Source organism: Lepisma saccharinum, chromosome 19 (assembly GCF_977018435.1).
Source record: "Lepisma saccharinum chromosome 19, izLepSacc3.1, whole genome shotgun sequence".
NCBI lineage: Eukaryota > Metazoa > Arthropoda > Insecta > Zygentoma > Lepismatidae > Lepisma > Lepisma saccharinum.
In genome coordinates, this window is record NC_139247.1 from 56211150 (window position 1) to 56232674 (window position 21525).

The following is a 21525-nucleotide window of genomic DNA, read 5'->3' on the forward strand; positions in this document are numbered from 1 at the left end:
AACATCATCATGGCCTGGCTTGATCTTTATGTGCACAACAAGTTTTTTGTATTGTTGCACAATTTCGTGTAGCTGGGTGGCAAAAACAGACAGGGCATTTGCTTGATTGGATTCCATGGTCCCTAGCTGTTGCTTGATATTAGCTACAATTTGCTGCAAATTTTCAACAACTGCCAATTTTGAATTTTGAGCAGTAAGATCATGGACCTGTCTTCTGAAATCCTCAAACAGGGCATGCAGTTCATTAATATGTTGATTGGTTGGAAGAGTGGCCACTGTCTGAGTGAGTTGTTTGATCTCTGTCTGGATATTCTTGATATCTTCTGATTTCAATATGCGATTCACAGCTCTCTTAATATTTTTAAGTTCCTGTGATGTAGGCAGATTTGATACTGTATTTTGCAAAGATTCAAGTGCCAATTTTACATTGTTTAATTCAGAAGCATCAGCCACATTTTGCATAGCATTTTGGAGCAGGGCTATATCTGCCTGAGTGGGTGTTGATTGTTGTAAAATTTCAAGCTTTGTTTGGATATCATCAATCAAGTGATGAAAATGAGATAGCTCAGATTCAGTGTTGAGGTTTTCAAGCTTTGTGATCTGTTGCTGGACACTAACAAGGGTATCTACAATCCCGGGCAGGAGGGATTCTAGTACATTTGCCAAATCACTTTGCACTGCTGCTATTGTACCTTCAAGATGGGTTATAGTACTTTGAATTTTTCCAAAATCTTCATATGTTTCAAGTTGCAGCTTAATATTGGCCACACTCCGAGTTATTGCACTCAAAGCATCAGAAGATGGCAAGTTGTTCATAAAATTTTCAAGTGTCTCAATTTTTTCTTTAACCTCGGCTATGGCATTGTTCAAGGGGTCCAGATTAGGTATCTGTAATGATTGAATCTGTTCCTTTAGAGTGGAAATCACTAGATCAAAATCTTCTTGTGATTTTATGCTTTTGACAATTGTTTGGAGCTGTGCCTGGACATTATTTATTTGCTCTTCCAATTGTTGTTTCAATTGCTCAGAGTTGGTGGCCTGGGTCTTAAATTTGGCTTGAAGAGCTGCTACAGCTTCTTCTAAACTTTGAAAATTATCCAATGTGGCCAAATCAGTATATTTCTGAAGCAACAATTTGAGTTCTGAGTCAATTTTAAGAAGAGGGTCCATGCATTGTGATTGCAAATTTGTAATTTCTAATTGAAGACTGGCATTGAGTGTGGTTTGTAAAGCTTGTAAATCACTTCTTAATTTCTTGACTCTGACATCAAGCATCAAAATCTCATCACTGTGATCTTCATGCCTTGTATGGCCAAATATATCATTAGGCACTTTTGTTTTAGCGGTTATTTATTATTGAATATCTAATTCTTAATTCTATAAAAAAGGGTATAAGCTTGTCATAGGATCCAGGGACCTCAATATATAAGCAGTCACCAGCAGAAACAGTATAAACAGTGCCAGAAACCATGTTTGAGTGCTTAATTCTATAAATATTTCTCCCTACTAAATTTTGACATCACCCTCAGGAGTTGTAATAAATTGTAATTGCCCACCTACAGGTAATTGGTAATGATTTAAGTTATTGTTAAATATGTACAATGTTTTACCTGTTTTATCATCAACATCTGTAAGTATGCTGTTCAGATGAATAATTAACAAGCCACTCAGTTTAGATATTATATCAGAAGAGGCTTGTGGTGTTGGCAGCTCCATAATAGCCTGTTTTTTGAACCCAAATAAGTTCATAGGCATGTTTATTTATTTCAAATCATGCTCTGTAATTGGGCATTGATTGCCATTTTTCAAATAACAATGACCACATGGTAAAGTATGTATGCCACATGACAAAATACATCTCTTATCATCATGTGGGTCCAGAGCTACTTTTCTAACAATATTGCTAGTCAATAAGTGATCCACACTCTGAATTCTATTTTCTGATGTTCTGATTTTGCTACATGATTTTAGGCAATTTTTGTAATCTTCAAATTCAAGCTCTTTTTCAACAGTTACTCTGCCAATGCCCGTGGCTTTTTTGGCAACAACACCACTACATGTTTCAAAACTATACATCTTGGCCCTTAACCCAGCAAATGCCACAATAACATCACCAAGTGTCTCATCTTTTAATTTGCCAGGCACCTTTTTGTTGTGGGGTTGAATTATTGTATGTTCACTGGTATCAAAATATTCAAGCAATGCAGGCTGTGCTATATCTTGATAAACATCTTCTGTTTGAATATCAAGAACAAAACTATCTGTGTCCATGTACATCAATTTTACACAATCACCATAAAAAGGTTTCAACACATCATAATACAATTTTAACATGTGTAATTTGGCCAATTCCAATATCACAGCCCCTACATAAATAGGTTTATCAAACTTAATTTTTGTTTTTTTTCATGTTGAAGAGTGCCATATTTTCATCATAAATTCTTCTATAATTGAAATTAGGCTTTGCAACCAATTTTTTGCTCAGGCTGGGGTCAGTAATTATTTTAACATCGGTATGTTTTCTGACATTTTCAATAGTTTTGCCATACACTGAATTTACCATCAATTTAAACAAGGCCTTATCAAATTGGCTTATTGCAGATGTTCGAAGCTCTGTGTTTGTATTAATATATGGCTTCAACCATTTTAAGTGCCTGAACCTCAAAACTTTGCCAATTTTGGTCACTTGAACACCATGATGCATCAGGAACTGGAGGTTTTTGTAATATATGACATAACCCTGTTTTGGCTCCAGTGTCATCATCAATTTCTTTTGTTTAGAGCCAGGTGAGCACTCAACCTCAGGAATTGGGGGCAGATCAGAAAATTTGTTGTGTAAATCATCTGGAATTGTCAGATCAACCTCTAAGAAGAGGCCATGGTCACTGTCATCAAAATCCTTAAGATCTTCAATATTAAAATCTTCAACCCACTCAAGCCCTGCATATGGCAGTTTATCCATCATAGCGTAACCATAGAGGCTGTTGGCATCCACATACAGTATATAATTTGATGGCAGTGCTGGATCATAATCAGGAATATATTTGTTATTTGCTCTGGCATATCTCTGAGAACATTGCACCATCCCTCCTCTTATGCATTGCTCCATAAACAGATACATGTCTTGATCTTGGATCAGATCCAATTGCATTTTAGTGTTTAAAAACATTGCAGACCATGCTAGCCCCGGAGCACTGTAAAAATACATTGGATCCAGCTTATAATTTTGCATGGAAGATTTTCTGAATGCCTGCAGTATATCAGCTAAGAGGGTCACATCAAGTTTTAAATATGCCATGTGATAATCACCAAATGTCTGGCATTTTAAATTGTTCCACATCAACTGGGCATGGTGATAATCTTCATCAGTGATTCCAGATCCTCTGATTTTGCTGTAAAACTCTTGTTGTGGAGGCAGAGCACACTCATCAAATTTAGAAAGATCTGTAACATAATCATATGGATATACACCCTTCCTCCTAATTAATTTCAGGTCCTGATTTGGAAACAAAGCACATGTAATTTTAAATTGATCATCAGATAATTGAGTGGCCAGTGTAGCCAGGCTAGCAGACAGAATTCTGTATGAATCAAGAAAACTTAAGTGAATAGGAACACCATTAACTTTAATTATTTTGCTAATAGCAATATATTTCTCATCATTTTCAGCTAAAATATTTAAATTCTGCTTCTCAAACCCCTCGTACCTGATCAAATGATGAAAATCATAATTGGATGCGCCATGGCAAAATATGGGGACAAATTTTGGTCTCTGGATCTTAATATTACAGCTTTTACACTGGGCCATTTTGAATTTACCATCTGTATGGGAATGGTGTTTCACCTTGATATTTGTATCTGAAAATTCAGAATCACATACCGGGCATTTTTCTGCATTGTTGAAATCCTCAATCTGTTTCTCTGTTAAAGGCAACATAGGTTTTGATTTTAATAAGACATTAGATGCTATGTCATGGCACTCATTTTCTATTCTATGTGCAAATTCTTTGATGGCATCTGGCCCCATGTATGAATCTTTTTTACTAACAACACCATCCTGTACAACCACATAATAAAAGCTGGAAGGTTCATGTAATTGGTATGGTGTAATTGAAGATTCCTCAGGGTCTGGGCTACAGAATTCAAGAGGTTTCAGATTTGATTCAAAATCACAGACTATATATGCTGGGTGTTCCAACAAGGCTTCAAATTTTTTGAATTTGGCATTTTCACTTGGATTAGGCATCACCATATGAACAGGTTTATGATTGTTACAGTATTTCAGATGCTCAATTAACTTGTTTTTAGCAATTTCTGCATTCACTTCCCGAACCCTATTCACCATTTTTTGACCATCAAATACAGTTAAACATCTTCTGCACAACTTGAATATTGTATTGGATTTGTCTAGTTGTGTTCTCACTAAAGCTTCAAGATTATGTATCAGAGTGTAATGATATGTGCCATACCCTTCAATTAAGAGCAGATCAATCGGAACAGCAGAATCATCATCAAATGTACTGATTCTGAGAGGTGCTATCAAGCAATTGCCACGGCCAGTAGAACAAGTAAATACATTAATAGATAATTGTTTAGCATTGATATTCCTGGCCTTTTTTTCAAATTTATCAATATTCTGAACAGACATTGGATATTCTAAACCCTCCATTGCCTCATCAAAATCGTGCTCATGTTGTTTGTAATAAGTTATTCTCTCAGGATGCCTTGAAACTGGAAACAAAGCAGCTAAAATACACCACAAAAAGCATTTCTCATCATTATTTTTTATATTAACCACAGCTGTTTTGTTTTTAATATTGGCAGGTAATGGCAGATATGTAGATCCTTGTAATGGGCTGAATTCAGAAATATTAACATATAACTTGTGTGGAGAACCGCATAGGCTCCATCCAGACTCTTTTGCTGCAAATTCAGAGTGTTTAATATTCAATTGATCTATCAAACTGCTTATTATTTTGTCTAAATTTGTATTTGAATATACCGGTACAGTTTCTGTTATGTGGGGCTGTGTAAATTTTGTGCCATTTGGCTTCTTATATTGTGTAAACAATTCGAGGGACAGCTTATAAGAGCCATTTTGTGCATTTAGAATTGCCTGCACATCAGGATTTATACTGTTCAAAAAATTATTAATACCACATCTTGGCTCTGATACAAACCGATAATCTCTTAATTGGCTATTAAAACTGCTATGGATGGGTGCATAGCATGGGTGCTTTGCTGGTCTAGCATTAACAGGTGCTTCATGCTTCCTTTTCAGACCAGATGTAGATGGTTGTGGGGGGCAATGTTGATGACTGTGCAGAACAAGTATTTTTATGTGTATATGTGAAGTATTGCATGCTATATTTTCTATGGCATTTAGGGCATATTTTTGTGGGAGTTCTGTATTTGTCTGGATTACAAATCTTTTGGTGCTTGGCCCAATTGGGGCTGGATATATTCTTTTTGCATTGATTACAATGTTTTTGATTTGGCATTTTTGTTGTTGTTTATTATATAAGATTTCCTGGGTTTCAATTAAAAATTCTATGCTTAATAAAAAAATATCAATTGGGTTCAGCAATGTGCTTTGTGTGTGTGTGTGTGTGTGTGTGTGTGTGTGTGTGTGTGTGTTAATATTTTTTGGCTTTGGTATTTATATAAAATTTCTTGGGGTTCAAATCAAAACTCTATGCTTAATAAAAAATATCAGTTGGGTTCAGCAGTGTGCTTTGTGTGTGTGTGTGTAAATATGTTTGATATGAATAATAAAAAAATCTGTATATTAAATCAAAGAAATTCAATTTATACAAATCTGCTATATTTTTGTGTTTTTTAAAAAATATGAGGAGCACTGCAACAACATACCCACACTTTTCAGCCACTCTCACAATACTAGCTGATATGTAATGCAAAATCTCTTTATCGTGAAGGTACCTTAAAATATACAGCATAAAAGGCTACGAATCGTCCGGACGATCCAGTTTCCCCATTTTCGATCTACTACTCTACTTACAGAAATAGCCGGAGCTGGATCGTCCGGACCGGAAGTAAATATGTGTGGGTGTGGGTGGGTGTAAGTGGGTGGGTGTGGGTGTGGATGGCTTATATGAGCATTTGTGGCCTAATTTTAAGTGTAATCAAAACAATATCAAAAAAGCATATTTTTGACAAGCTTATGGTCAAAAATCTGGCAGATGTAGCTTTTGTAAGTATAGGCAAATCAATCTGAGGGGGGTCATACTTTCCGAGAAATTCCCGAGGGCATTTTTACAAAAATCTTTAATTAGACAGGGTTCCACACTTGAGCAAAAACCTCATATGGGCATGTTGAGCTTGTTTTAAGTGTAGCCAAATCTGCCCGAGGGGGGTTCATACTTTCCGGTCCTGGTTATATTGTAAATACAACTACTCTTGTCAAATATCCACTTATATCTTTGTATTCTTGAGCCATTTAAAAAAAAAATCATTTCGCCCCTTCTTCTGGACTATTTCATAGGAATGTTTTCCCACTGGAAGACCCTTTGCAGATCGAGATCCGGGGCTATAGCCTTCCCAAGCCAGCGTCCCCTCTAAATACTCTCTTGGTCTCATGAAAGACAAATATATGTATTTCTACGAAATATTAATTTGACTTGGCAGTTTCTCTTTTCGAACAGGAATAAGTTTTAAATTTTAATAGCTTATAAATTTACACTATCAATTTTGAGTAAAGGTTTTGCGTAACCCTAAAAGTACATTTAGAGACTGCAAGGTCAACTCTCGATATTTCATATATATATTAATAATTTTCATCACAAAATCTTGTAATAATTATTTGTTACTTCAATAACCTCCTCGCAAATGTTTCTCGCATATTAAAACACAGATGCCAATTTCTGTTTATTTCCTTGTAATGCTGACCTCCGTGGCGAAGTGGTTAGCACAACGCTTTACGATGCCAAGGGCCCCCAGGTTCGAATCCCCGCCCGGGCATGGGTCTACTTTCCTTTCTTCAATTTCATCATATCATCACGCATCCTCATCTTTGCGATTAGCCATATGTGACAGATAAGCGAAGTAAAATAAAGTAAGTCTATTAATAAATTATTTTTTAAACTCTTTAATTCTTCTTCAGCATGCCACGTTTTTGTTAAAATTATATTACGATTTGTAAAATGACGAAATTCTAAAGGAGAACACGCAACTTTCTTTGTAGCGCATCGGTCAGAAAGTTTCAGGAATATGGATTTTCAAAATACATTTTTTCACATGTACTTTGCCCCCTTTTAAAAGTAGCGCGTTTTCAATTATGTTACTAATCATTAAAAGGATGCCTCAATACCATCTTGGAGGATGACAATTATTATTTTCCTCCTCCTAAAAGTAATAATATACTTTCGCTCTCTGAATCTCCCATATAAATGCTAGGGGCCGTCTGCTTCAGCCGAGCTCACTGCTTCTCCGATGACGTCACGCGTTCGTGCAAGATCGGCAATCTTCGGATGGCTTTACCTAATCTCTATATTCCTTGACTCAGTTGTGGTCTGGTAGTAAGTGACTCGCATGAGTACGGTCTTAACAGGTTTTCCGTTTTCGCATCAAATGAAAATGAGTACAGCAAAGAAAAAACTGTCAGGGACCTTTCGTCAGTCTACTTTGATGAATAATTTTCTGAAACGTTCGAAATCAGGTGACTTATTGAAATCATTGAAAAACGGTCTACTTCTATCGAATCATTTTTGTACACTTTTCCTGAACAGTATCATAGTGATTTTTTTTATTCAATTCGAGTTTCGAAACTAAAGATATTCACACTTGAATTTTGGATAACAATAGTTATCTCAGGTTTAGTGTTGTTTTTGTCTTTTCTTCTCTCCTGGATTTGCTTCTCTACTGTAAGATGCTTTCAAAGCATATTACATCATGAAATGCACATTCGAGTATAGTCTATACGTTTACTTCGTTAAAGTCCAAGAACTGAAAGAAGCCGCCGCAACGAACGTGGGTGGGGTTAAACAGCGGGCGAGTTGTTTTCGACCAATATCACTCAATCTTCAGCAAATGGGCGCAGCTCTCATTCTGCTCGTCTACTCCACGTGGAGTCTCAGTCACATGACTGCGCATACGATGTTGCCGTACTTTGCAACTTCAATGTGGAGACCGTGGGAAGGTGCTTGTGCGCGGAGGGACAAGGTGGCGTAGAGTAGATGTGTGGCAACACTGTGCGGTGAATATGATTGTTGCACCTGGGGGACGCGCCCCGTGGTCTCCAAAGCCAGCCGGTCGTTAACGAAGCTAGCGCGTCGACTATACTCGATATCGTGTCTTCAGTTTCTGACATTTTTTCTTATCTGCATATTGCAACACTAGCGCATAAATTTGGATTTCGTTTCAATTGTTAAATTCACATCTTACCGTCGTTTCGTCATCACGAGGTAAACAAGCGATTGGCTCCCCGTGATGATTTATATAGGAATTGGATTTATATAATTCTAGTAACTTTGATTAAAATGCTATTCCATTGTAAACGGTGGATCGTGGGAGACTGGAACAAGTACAAGTGAAATTGGTTCCATGCAGGAATCCAGCATGCATTGTTTACCGGGCTTAAACCAGTGATGTGCCGTAGACTATAAGTTTACGTCTACATGCGTTGTCTACACGTAATCTACGCGTAGATTACATTGGGTTGTAGTTTACATAGACTACGTAGACAATCTAAAGTGCGTTAAAATTAATTTTCAAGGCTTTCATGAAAGGAAAGTGACATTTTCAACTATATTGGTTCCTAACGAAATGAAAAGAATATTATTTACAACAACATTTATCTTCTCTTCTATTATCAACTATGGAAGAAAATAAATAGCATGCAAAAACAACAACAGATGGCAGTCGTGAGGCAAAAGTGGTCTTTTCCCCATAAAACACTAGAATATTCCCTATGTTAGGTTTCTTCCTAGGTGAGAAATTGTTCGAATTTGGAAGAAAGAGTATGAAACGTTCTCCTCACACATCAGCAACTGATATGTAGTATAATGTTTTTTAATTCCACGGCGCCCTTTGCTAAGTTATAAGCTTTCGCCATGTGGTTATATAGATTACATCATCTACGTGTATAAACTAGTCTCCGTGTAGAATGTAGGCTATCGTTGTTTACGCTTAGACGCACATCACTGGCTTAAACACACGTTTAAGTGTTTTGAAAAGCAATAATAGGTGCCTCCGATTCATTTCCTTTAAACCTTGAAAACAAGACAATCATAAAAGAGTGGTGTTCCGTTGTTGTCATCAGAAATTATTCAAAGGAGCATTAAAAGAACGGCGAATAAAGTAGAAGAAGAGAAAGAAAAAAAGATTGAGAGAGCAGAGAGCCAGTTGCTCATCTTTTCAAACAACCCTTTATCATGTACAGGACGGGACCCTTCTCCCATTTCCCGGCCCATTAAGTCCTTCAGGCGCTGAGGGGTAATTCGAAGACAGAATCTGAAAGGGAGGACTTTCGGGTAAAAGGGAGGATGGGGGCGCTGAGGGGGGAAGGGGGTTCCCCAAGACAAAACCGAGACTCTCTACATGCAGATTCGAGCTTATTACAAGCCAAATTGAGGCGTTCTTTGAAAGCTATTCAAAGCCCTTAGGCGTAAAGGTATAAGCCTCCTCCTTGTCTCGTCTGAAGAAATTAATTGATGACGTCTTGTGTCACTATTTATTCGCGTTTCAGATTCTCGGCTTCCTACTCTCGCAGCGAGAGAATAATTCATATGAGACCGAGAAAAATCACATGTCATTTAATTATCTCGTCGAATCTCCAGCCTTCTTCAGTTTGTATTGTTCGTGTTCGGCTTGGATTGTAAAGCACTCAAAATTCAACGTCTCCTGGGCCTCTTCGATGGCGCAGTGGTAGCGTCGCCGCCTTGTAATCAAGGGGTCCCAGGTTCGATAGCTGGTGGAGGCGCAATTGGTTCGGATCCTACTTTAAACTGTAGGTCCAGTCCCGATAAGCCTTACTGGGCATAAAGTGGACGTAAAACACCAACTTAACCTCACTTTCATGCAGTATATCCCGTTAACTGCTTCTTGCAATCTAACGTGGCTCTGGCGCTTGGACCCTGTTACTTCCCTCCACAGTTGTTATACCCTCTGCTCCTGTAGTAGAGAACATGGTCACTCTAAAGCAGTGATTCTCAACCTTTTCCAGTCCGGGACCCACCTTAAGGGATATTCCACTTCATGGGGCCCATGAGCATACTTCATTATAGAATAGTAAATATGTCATTTAAAAGACTAATTAAGCTAATTTACTCTAGTCTAACATCTAACTAAACACACATGCTGAAATTAAAAATATATTTTTTTACACATCGAACTAATGTGACGGTTGGGGCTGTCCTTTCCCCAATAACCTGGGGTATGTTAAGTCATAAATATGACTGCGCCTCAAGTCTATTTTTGACACTTGCTTTTCACTTCAATCAGAGATTAAAGAAAATCCCTTTTCACATGAACAGTAGGTGGAGAACGACATGAGCAACTTTAATCCCTCATCCGACTGGCGATCGCAAATATGCTTGTATGTGACACACTGCACAACACGAAATTTGTCCTTTAGATGGAAATGTGTGATTGTGATGTATTTGTGCATGACAAAAACGAATCTGCAATTTGTTTCCGTGTATCACGTATAATTTAGCCAAAAACACAAAATTTGAAAGTTACATAAGAAACGTAAGGTCCAATAGCCGAAAGTGTGTTTCTCCTGTGTTACAATGAATGAATGCTCGAAATTATACATTGGTATGATGGGATAAGATGTATGCAAGAAGGTTACATGAAATACTGTTGCTTCCTCTGTGAGTGGGACAGTCGGGACGGAGAAAATCATTATGTCCGTAAACACTGGCCGCTACTATAGGCATCAAGAACATATCTAACTAACTAACTAACTAACTTTCTAGCCTTCTTAAACCCGAAGGTTCATGGCTGCAGAAACACAGGCCTTCCATCTGTCCCTATCTTGAGCAAGATCTATATACTCTTTTCCATCCCTACCGATTTCCCTTAGGTCCATCTCAACGTTGTCCCCCACCTTCGTCTTGGTCTTCCTACAAGTCTCTTACCATCAGGTTTTCCAACAAGAATCCTGTAAACTCCTCTTTCCTCTCCCATTCGTGCCACATGGCCTGCCCACCTAAGTCTTCTTGATTTAATTATTCTAATAATATCTGGACATGAATATAAATTATGTAGTTCTAAATTATGTAACCTTCTCCACTCACCTGTCTCCTCATCCCTTTTAGGTCCAAAGATATTCCTAAGGATCTTATTTTCAAATACTCTCAATTTATGTTCCTCTTTCAATGTAAGGGACCAAGTGTCACATCCATATAATATCCATATAATACTACAGGCAAAATTACTGTTTTGTACATATGTATATTTTCTTAGATATTAAACGAGAAGACAAAAGTTTATGAAGAGAGAAGTAACATACATTTCCTGAATTAAGCCTACTTTTTATTTCCTCTTTACTATAATTTTCATTTGTTAATATTACTCCTTAGTATTTGAATTTGGAAACTGGTTCAAACGAGTTATCAATAATTAGATTTTGATTATTACCTAAGACTTTGTTTCGGCCTGTAAGCATATATTTAGTTTTCTCTTTGTTAACTTCCAAACCTATCTCTTTAGCAGTTTTGAAAAATATTTTAGCATTATTCTTAATTGTATTCACATCATCCGCCAGTAACATATCAAGAACATATCACGAGATCTAATTGAGAAGCCCCGAAATGTGGGATGCGGAAACGAGAGAGAAGTTATTTTAATATAATCAATCAATCAGAATGTATTTCTGCCCCATTACACATCAAGCTTGGTTTGATGAGAATCTTCGTCAAAGTAATAGGCCGAGAAGGCCAAGGTTTCAGGTACCTCTGGACGAAATTCCCACACTTAAGTGAGGCAAAGTTTAAGGAAGGTGTGGTTGTTGGCACACAGATTAGAGTCGTTTGATTCTACACTTTCTGACCCAGCAAATGCAGCATGGCAGGCATTCAAGTTGGTGTGTTCTAGTTTTCTGGGTAATGTCAAAGCACACAAATATGAATCACTGTTCGTGACATGGTGCACTGATTCCATATCATGGGATGCCACATGTACCTCAAATTACACTTTCTGGACTCACATGTGGGATTTTTCCCGAAAAAACTGGGAGCATGGGGAAAGGTTCCACCAGGACATTGCTGTGTTTGAAAAGTTGTTGGAACGGCAGTATGCTTGCTGACTATTGTTGGCCTATCACCAGGGACACCCCTACAAATATGTACAAGCGTAAATGCTCCACAACGTCATGCTTGTAGGTATTGTTACTGTGCTTTCTTACTGTACAGTGTATTGTAATATGTCTTTCACAGATGCATCAGCTGGCTGTCCAATGAAAATGATACGTGATAGAAGCATACAGTTTTCACACTTCAATTCTGTATCCTGTGTTTAGTCCAAATCACATGATTTCATCTAAAGGACAGAAAATGTCTTCAAATTTGTTGTGCAGTGAGTAACTCCTTACTGCGACCGAAAGGGACACGGTATATCTGATTCCCTTGAGTTAAAGATCAGAGAGATGCCGGAAAAAAGTAATGGTACAGCGCGAATAACAGAAATGTAGAGTTTAGACAACACGGGTTGAATTTAAATTGTTAAAACAATGTATCTAAGTAATTTAAATGTAATTGGTTTTTAAGAAGCAGTAAATAAATTTTCGAGCCCGACTTCGCGACCCACCAAACGCTCCCTCGGGATCCAGCAGTGGGTTGCGTCCCATAGGTTGGCAAACGATGCTCTAAAGGTCTTCATTGAAACCATCTCAGGTTGAAGACTAAAATTGGTAAACGCTGTAAGTGCCATAATAATTCAAACACGTTTTCCACGTGAAACTGTGAAATGTGCCATGCTTTATAATGTGGTAAACGTGAAATGTGGCTAGTAACCCTCTAAGTAGTTCAAAGGGCGTGTAAAGAGGTCACTAGTGTGCACGTTCTTTCGGGCTGATGTGCCGAACGATGCGATTTCCCAACACTTTCGCTTTTGGCACTTACTATGTTTACCACTTTTAGTCCTCAATTCTGACCGCCGCATTTTCGTAATCTAGCTGGACGAAAGTCAATTTTCGCATTTGGCTACATGGGTTAAATACTTGTTAATTTGCAAAGGAGTTGAACCATATTACATGAAACTAGGCTTTGTATTCCAATAAATCACACTGAACAATAGAAAAAAGGGTCTCACTAGCCGACTACCCGAGTTCCGCCTGCCAAGTGCTGCAAGCGATCGCGTCATTCGTCTGAGTTTGCTCGATGAATAGGGTCTGTTTCTGTGTGCTAGTGGTGATTGTGTGGTGTTCTTCTTTGCTTTCGTGTTTCAACGTAAGGTTACATTTGTTGATGTATTATTATATGTTTTAGTTCAAGCATGAGCACCATCAGAAAAAGTCACATTTATTTCTGTATGAGAAAACGTATCAGTCAGTTTGGACTAGAATTTTAGTACATTATATCGCATTATACACATCTGTTATCCTAGTTTTCTGAAAGAGTTACTTATTACCTACACAAATGATGTTAATTTGTTTGCGAATGTTTGCGACACTGATTCACTTTTTCTTAAATTACAGAATGACTACGCAAATTTCAAGGCGGAATTTTTTCGACGTGTGGTATACCAACGCCAAAGAATCAAGAACGGATACTTTCTTAAATTATATAAGGGAAGAATGTTGTGCCTCGTCCTTTTCGGAAGACATATAAGAAGACATTACCTCAGATCCATTTCTTGCAAGTTTACGTGCTCCTCCCAAAACTAAACGTGGAACAATTTCTCCAGAACTATGCCAGCTCTTAGAAATGAGAGCTCCAGCTATGGAGGAGGACGAAATCCAATCAGATGAATCTGATGGCGATTCAGAGGAATCTGCAGAAGATATCGAAATTATTTCGTGGAATCTGATAGTGATTCCGACTAATTGCTACTGTATATTTTCTCTGAATTTTCTATAGTTTTGTATATTATTATTTGTTGTACCTCTATATATTTGTACGACTATGTAGATTCTTGTTTTTATATATTCTCTTGAATACTTTTCGTTTCTTCTGTGCTTTGGTTTCATTGATATTCTTAACCGATTTAACGCTAATTATTGTCATATATTATATTATTAGTATGAGATATTTTCTTGAAATATATGTCTCAACCCTTGGCAGTGCTTTTGTATTTCATCTACAACACTTTACAGCATATATAACTTACATATTGAAGACTAAATAATTTTGTCCAGCTAGATTGCGAAAATACCACACTGTGCGCCGTGTGAAATTTCATAAGGGTTTATTATTGGAAAGTCAGTCTGAGTACATCTGGATTAAAGCAGCACGAGATCTGGTGTAAAGCACAGGGGAGCACTTTACTTTTTTTTTTTTTACATATAATTTAATATTTAAAATTTAATAACCGTCACGATTACCTATAGCCAAGAATGCATAACTGGGAAGAATAAGATAAAAAAATCAAATAGTTTCATTTCACACCCTCTTTGAGTGACATATTCAGGCTATACAACTGGTGAAGATAATGCAGTCGCCCAGTATGCACAAGTCTTTTTTTAAAAAAATCTTGCCGCAAACACCACACATCCTCATATGAATCTCCCCACTCATTTATTTAACACGTTTCCGTAATATAGTGGCTATGCGGGTACATGCCATGCTAATTCATTTACTCTAGTGGAATTTGAGCACAACCAAATTTTCCACAATGGAGCAGTTAATATGCGGTGAAGCCATCGCACAGAATGCTGGGAAGGCATGCTTATATTCATTTTTTAATATGCTGTTAAATCTGTTTCGTTTTTAGCTATTTTGCACATTGGTTATTAAATCACGTAGTTAGAAAGAAAGGTACTGAAAATGGTCACTTATTTGTCATTTCTTCCTGTTTATTTTGCATGTTTCAGAAACAACCAAATTAAAAAACTAACGTTCAATGCTGCCAAGTGCATTTTTCACTCGATGATGAGTGGCGCTACCTTGTATGGGCTTGTAGGGCTAGAGCCCACCCAAAAAATATTCTGTTATTGTACTTTATTTTAGAAATGAAATCCGTGCTTAAGAAAAACAAACTTTTTTGTTATTATGAACCTAAAAAAATTCCAAAACTTAATTGTTGACGTGAGTGTTATCAAAATATTTCTTAAAAAGTTATTGCATCTTCAGTATGATACTTGTCAGTGTTCTATATAATTTAAACTTACTACCCGTGGTCATATCGTTACTGGGAAAGTATGGATGAGGATCAATAGATCTAAAAACTCTCAAAATAGTCGGGCATTTTACCGGATTAAACCTTCAAAAGCACTTACCTGCGAAATAGGCTAAATTAGGCCAAAACATACATTACAAAATTCATGTATTCCTCTCAGAAATGGCCTGAAACTATTTTAAACGTGAAAGTCTACATTCTCTGGCTAATGAACAAAGAGGCATTTTATGGTCAGCCCCGTAGTTAGATGTTTTGGCTCAAGATTGAGGTTCGGCGGGCCCTCCTCCCCGCCGGCACTACCAAATACCGATATTTCATGTGTGTCCTTATTATGCAGTGCCGTGGCGTGGCTTTTTCAAAAGTGTTACCGGCTATGAGTACGACAATTATGCCTGCTAGACGTTATCACCCCCCCCCCCCCCCATGTCTTCGAGCTAGATATTTGTTCATTTCGTCCTTGTTTTGCAATCAGCACAGTGCTATTTTAGACGGGATTTAGCTCCTTTCTGCCAATCCGATGTGACAACACTGGCTGCTCCGGTAGGTCTGAACGGCAACAGGGCCCCTTAACAGGCATATGAATAACCCCATAGCACACATGCCCCAAAGTCCTTCCCCGCTCTTTCCTTGCATTGGCGCCCTCTTCTCCCTTGTTGCCTCTTCAGGGTAGCGGAACGGCCTCCCTCTTCGCTTCTGTCGGCTGCAGAAAAAATACCCTAGGCAATATCTACTTGACGGCAAAGGTGTTCATTAACGTATTCAACAATGTTGTCATTTTATTGAAACAACTTTTTAATTCTTTACATTTTGCTGTTACGTGCGGTAACACCGGCTACATGCACGCCACGCCTCTGTTATTATGCCATGGTTTGTGATATTTACAGCCTGCACTTTTGAAATGAGGAAACTCGTTAAAAATAATATAGGTTATATTTAAAGGTTCATAGTTGGCATTTCTGGTTTTAAAAAAAAAATTAGAATATTTCAGAATACTTGAATTTGTGTCTGAAGAGCATCTTTAAAAACGTATACCATTGGGAAACAGAAAATACCAAGAGTGTGTTACCAAAATATAAGCCTCCAAGTAGAAGAAAAAAAGAGTTAAGCATGTTAATTGTACCGATTTGAAAAGCGGGATCTATTTTCACGTGGTGACCCCCCCCCCCCCCATTCCTCCCAAATTAAGTATCTAGAGGTCATTTAATCTCTTGAAAATCTTCACTGGAAACAAGGGTATAGTAACAGCTTGTATGTTTTTCTTCCTCTCTTACCTCTCAAATACAAGGACAAGTGATAGCCTTCATTTGTTTTTGTTTCTTATCTATTAATAGTATATTTCTGTATGTAGGGTTCCACAAGTTTGCTGCATTTTAGCACAGACTCATTGTTCATCTACATATATTTTCAACTTTGAGTTAGTGCCTGTATACCTTAAGAAGAATAAGTCTTTGGGATCCACGTGCATTCACTTATGAGTAGGGAGCGGAAGTTGATGACCTAAAAAATATAGGTATATGACCTATAGAATGTCGTAAAAAATTGGAAAAAATGACGTAAAAATGCAAAAAATGACCATTAAATTTGTTAGTTTCAGGTTAAAAATTGAAATGAAAAGGATTCAATAAAACAGGCACCAAATGATATCACATGCACATTCAATTAACATATGCAACGAGGATTTCCAATGGGATCAACCGAATAATTTTAAAACAATTTAATGAAAAAGTCGTATAGACTAAATGAATTGGTTTTCCCGCATCTTTGCCTGGTTATGTAGTGTGGTGTCTCTCTGTGGCACTGTAAAGAAAAATAAATTATCACGATCCACGTAAGACAATTTTTGTTTAGAAATTTAACCAATTGTATAAAAAATAGGGAATCCAAAATCAGGAACGTATCCGGGAAAGGGTTCATAGACACGCCCCCCCCAGGAGGAAAAAGTACGTCGGAAAAATCATTTTTAACATCAGAAATTGTTTGAAATAGCTGAGTTTGCCCCAGACGGGCACCTGGTGGTTTCCCTCGATACAACAAAGACTGTCACCAGTTCAGCATTTCTTTTGCTAGTAAATTGCAATCCTGCGAGATATATATATATAGGCCTATGTTCAAAAGACTCAAGAATATTACCAAAATGAAAGAAGTGACAAAATATGACGAAACAATACACCGAATATTGCGAAAAATGCCGAAAATCGGGGAAAATGACCTAAAACCTGAAAATTGGCAAAAAATGCAAAAAACAAAATGCACTTTAAAATTACCTTTTTTTGGGTTCTAAACGAAGTGTAATATTGTGAATATTTAATGGGCATCGTGTCCGAGATGTCAGAAAAAAGATGACATTTCATCAACTTCCGCTCCCTACTTATGAGCCACTGCGAAAACCTTTCCACCCATCTGCCTGCGAACTGAGGCCATTGCCGAACTTTCTCCTCCATTAGTAAACTTGCTATTTATTTATTTATTTATTTCAGAAATTGAACGCAACAGGTATATTACCCATTAATGGCGTTCATTATACAATAATTTTGTGATAACATTATTGAAATATTGCACAGATGAATGTAGTATATAGACAGAAAACATTTAACAAACATATAAATCTTAGGTTCTATCGTAATTTATGTAATTTTAGTATATTCCTTTTCAAAATTGCGGTCGGGCAAAATAAGTCCACACTGTTTTCACTTTTGATGGTATCATTAAATGTTTTACACATATTCCAAATTGGGGATATTGTCAGAGCGTTGGTTCTATTACGATGGAGGCTGAAGAGTTGCCTTCTTGGTCGTAATTTGCTTGAGGGGACGTAGAAGTCGAGCTGTGACAGGGCGAAAGGAGCTTCAATGAGATTATTTAAAATTTTGTGGAGGAAAATGAGCTGATGCATGATGCGTCTGTTGTTGAGAGTTGTTAGGTTAAAATATCTGAGAAGGTTCTCACGGGATTCCATTTGAGGGTATATACCATCTAGTTTGTACTTTAAGTGTCTTAAGAATTTACTTTGAATTTCTTCTATTTTGTTTACATCTTGCTGGGTTTGAGGGTGCCACACTATGCTTGCGTATTCAATTTTCACTCTAACGTAAGCATTATAAAGCATCATTAAGCTTCCGACATTTTTGAACTCTTTGCATGTACGCATTATAAATCCCAGAAGTCTGTAAGCCTCGTTTGTTACAAAGTTAACGGGCGCGTGAAATGTAAGTTTAGAATCAAACAGAACTCCTAGATCTTTGATTGTTTCTACCCGTTTTAATTTTTGTTTATTTATGCAATAGTCGTATTTTATTGATGTAGTGTTTCGAGTATATGACATTTGGTAACATTTTTCGCTATTTAAGATTAGTTTGTTGCTTTCGCACCATTCCACAAGACTGTTTATGTCCGCTTGTAACTCGGTACAGTCACTGTAACTGCAAATTCTTTTGTATATTTTTAAATCGTCCGCAAAAAGTAGTTTACCCGATTGATTCAGATGTTCGTGAAGATCATTTATGTACATGAGAAAGAATAAGGGACCAAGGTTAGAGCCTTGGGGAACTCCGGATGTAGCTTCAAATTCATCGGAAGTATTTCCCTGAAACGTGACGTACTGTTTGCGGTTTGTTAGGTAGGATTGACACAATTGTAACATCGGATTCGATAGATTGTACGATTTCAGTTTTTCTATTAAGATTCTATGGTTTACGGTATCAAACGCTTTCGAAAAATCTGTATATATTACATCTACTTGAGCTCCGCTATCCATCGCGGTTGCGATAAAATGAGTTATTTCTGATAGGTTAGTACAGACAGACTTTTTACATAAGAAACCATGTTGATAAGGAGAGATCACTGATCGTATGTGAAAAGAAATATGCTTGTAAAGAATTTGCTCTAAGAGCTTGGCAGGTGTTGCCAGGACTGCTATCGGCCTGTAATTCTCTACATCATTTTGCTTATTTGTTTTTGGTATCGGGGTAATTTTTGCTAATTTCCAAATATCTGGAAATGTTGAGGTGGAAAGTACAAGATTGAACAGCGTGTGCTGTATTTGAGTATCTCACCGCATCCTTTAAGTATGTAAGGCGGAATTTTATCGGAACCAATAGATTTTTTCGGTTTAAGATTTTTAATGGCATCTTCGATTTCTTTAAGACTAATATCTGATAGGTTTAGTTTATCGATTTCACTGTAAGTTTGAATATTCAAAGTCTTATTTTTTCCATCATCCTGCCGGTACACCGATTGAAAATATTTAGCAAATGCTGTTGTTACTTCTAGAGTGTCAGAAAGTACTTTACCTTGATATTGAAAAGGTTCTGCTCTTTTTTGTTTTTTCATATTTTTGGCAAAGCTGAAGATGAGATTAGGGGTATGAAGTATGTTATACTCTGTGCTTGAAATATAATGCGTATATGCTTTTTGAATCCCTCGTTTAACAATATTCCGAAGCATTGTGGTAAGCATGTACAGAGATATTGAATTTTCATTTTCCGATAAATTTCTGTAAGTTTTAGGCTGACAGAAACTCACTCCTCTTCATTGGTGTAAGTGTGTAGAGTACGCGCCGTCTTTAAAATGACAAAAATGGCGATTAGAAGCTCACCTGATCAGTGTTGTAGCCATGAGATTGTCTTATAAATGACAATTGATACGTCATGTAAATTTAAGCTGTATGCAGTCTGTCCTGAAATTTTTGTCGTAGTTCTAAGGTTTTTATTTGACTCATGTCATATTTTCTGCTTCACGTGTTTTGACTTTGTTGTCTTTTAAAGGGAAGGGGGCTTTGAATGGCGCCCTAGGCTTCAGCGCCCCTAGCCTATTCCTCGCTACGGGGGGCAGTTGAACCCCCCCCCCCCCCCCCCCGCTTTTTACCACTTTTGATCCCGCACTATGCTAAACCTTATGTATCAAGGGAAAGTAAGTAAACTGTTCTTGCCCCTCCTCCCCAGTTTTGGAACCCAATCGCCGCCACTGTTGCATACAATCTATCTATCTATCTATATATATAAAAATAGATGTGTGCGTGTGTATGTATGTTTGTTCCAGCATAACTCTCGAACGCCTGGAGCAACTTCAACCAAACTTGTGGTTCACGTATCACTTGCAACCTGGAAAGAATACTTTGGGGTAAGACACCCCTGACACCCCTAGGGGTGGAGTGGGAAGGGGTGCCATGTAAAAATAATCGAAAACCACCGATATTTAATTCCGCACAAACAGACATCCGTAACTTTATGCAATCCGCACAACGATAGTGTTTCTCGGGTTGTCTAACATTCAGGCTGTGTTGCGAAAACGACCAATATTAGTGTGGAATCCATAGTTATCGTGATACTCTCAATGCGGTTCAACTTCAAGTTCATCACCTATCGGCATGGGGGTGAGAGGGGGGTGCAAATACCACAAATGACCTAGATTAGTGTCGAATCCATAGTTTTCGGAGTCGCTAACCTAATTGGTGGGATTCACGATCACATTTAAAATTAGTTACATTTTATACTATAGTTACAATTCCTTTTTTTTTCTTGTCTAATACAAGATGCACACAGACGTCCGAGACACCGGTTGGCAGAGAGTGGAATGAAAGACAGCAGTGCAAAATAACAAAAAAAAAAATGAATCACTATTCACCAAGGACCAATCCCAGGTGCAATTTATCATTGTTTTGCACATTATTACAATGGCAATTTAAACATATTTCAATATTTCAACATTCCCTTAATTTTAAGCGGTGCTGCAGTTATTTTGTTACAGACTGTACATTGTATATTATGTATATATTGTAGGAGGACATTGCGTTACGTTTAAAGCAGACAGTCCTTTTACCGGCAGAACACCCAACGATCAACCGCTTGGAAACTTGGATCGTGACGCGACTATGGTCCCTCTGGTGTGAAAACCTGCAAACACGCCAACCAACATTATTCCCGGCGGGCAAGCAGAATGCGTCCACCCCACTTAAAATGCCTGCGAATCTTGTTCGAAGCTCATTGCGCACAATTCCCACGACGCCAATCGAGGGAAAATTCGCCCGAAACTGATTCAATCAAAACAGGGTGGGAAATTTTACCCGTGCAATTCTTCCTCCTTTTCCCCACTGGGAAATTGTCGGAGGGTTTTTTTTTTTACCGGAATGTGGAAGTTCATTCGTATGCTAAAATATGCTGCTATATTACATTTCCTTTCGTTAATATTGAAATTTGGTAATCACAGGACGGGAACCAGAGAAGGGGTGGG